The following is a 1,680-nucleotide window of genomic DNA, read 5'->3' as shown; positions in this document are numbered from 1 at the left end:
CAGCTTAACTGGAATTTCAAGGGTGGTCCTAATTCCCCATGCCTGGAATCATTACATTGCCCTAGTGGTGTAAGTCCAACTTCTCTTGAATGCCCTTGACTCTTATTTAGCACCAATTTATTGCTGTCCATTATTTTCTTGTGTATCGGCATAAGTTTAAGTTCAGCTTAACTTGAACTTAATGTGTGACCTTGATTCTTTGTGCCTGACATTTAGAATAACAGAATAATAGAGTTGGGAGAGATCTTGGAGGTCTTCTAGTCCAACCCCCTGCTCAAGCAGGAGACCCGATACTATTTCAGGCAAATCATTGTCCAATCTCTTAAAAACTTCCAGTTTGGAGCACCCACAACTTCTGGAGGCAAGTCGTTCCCCTGATTGATTGTTCTCATTGTTAGGAAATTCCTCCTTAGTTCTAGGTTGCTTCTCTCCTTAGTTAGTTTCCATCCATTGCTTCTTGTCTTGCCTTCTGGGCTACTGTATTCTGTGAAGTATTTACGCTCACATCTTCAGGAGAAGGATGCTAAAAATCAGGCCACTGTTTTGGAACGTATTCATCAGGAACACGAAGTTGATTGCGAGTACATACAATATTTCCAACATAAAATTTGCTATTTCTTTTTGTTTGGGGAAAAAAAACAATAGGCTGATGTATTTTCTGGGCACAAAAGTAAAAGTCATAGGTTTATTGAGCTAATTCCTGCTGGGAGAGGAATGCTGAGTCACACAGGAAATGAAGACAGATGCAAACATAAATTTGGCGATGGAAGCTGAGAACTTGAGAGTTGAAGTCCCCAATTCAACACAATCATCTTGAGATCAGGATTGTTTTGTCTTTAACAGAACAGCGCTAGGAATGTCTACCCCAAAACTTAACAGTGCTGAGTTCAATAAGGGTGGGACTTGGATAAACGGGGTTTGTAACCGTTGTGATCTTAAAAAAAAAGAAAGAAAAAAGCCACCTCGTTCTGCACAAGCTTGATCTGGGGTCAGTTTGGTAGGCTCCTTGCATGCTTGCAGAATTGATTGATGGCCTCTGTGCTTGGGGTGGAATTCTGACAGGCAGCACAGAGCGGAAAGAGGTAATTTTCCTTTTCCCTTTCCTCTTTTTTTGTCATGGTTTTTGTCAGATTTTCTCAGGCTACTTCTGTAGAAAAAGCATTGCGTTACTCGCTTTCACAAAATGAAAGATCACATTCACTTGAGTCACTCGATGGTCCACCCGAGTCACTCAGGATGACCACAGTGCTGATCGTGCTGGTTTTCAGCTTAGCCTTTAGTGAATTTTAGAGCTTTCCATAAACTATTTCGCAATGTGTATATGCGGCTGGAAATCACTCTTTCCGTAAGTTTAGTTGTTGGGTTGAAAAGCATATTTCTTTATAACATTTTGCATTCAACAGCTATGCATAACATCTTGCTCTGTCTGTCTGTCTGTCTGTCTGTCTGTCTGTCTGTCTGTCTGTCTGTCTCTTTCTATCTATCTATCTATCTATCTATCTATCTATCTATCTATCTATCTATCTATCTATCTATCTATCTATCTATCATCCGTCTATCATCTATCTATCTATGTATCTATCATCCATCAGACAGATGGATTGATAGATAGATAAATAAATAGATAGATAGACAGACAGACAGATGATAGATCTAGCCATCATTTATTATCTATCTATC

Source organism: Protobothrops mucrosquamatus, unplaced genomic scaffold (assembly GCF_001527695.2).
Source record: "Protobothrops mucrosquamatus isolate PMUCROS unplaced genomic scaffold, P.Mucros_1.0 scaffold1836, whole genome shotgun sequence".
Taxonomy (NCBI): domain Eukaryota; kingdom Metazoa; phylum Chordata; class Lepidosauria; order Squamata; family Viperidae; genus Protobothrops; species Protobothrops mucrosquamatus.
This window is presented reverse-complemented; position numbering follows the sequence as displayed.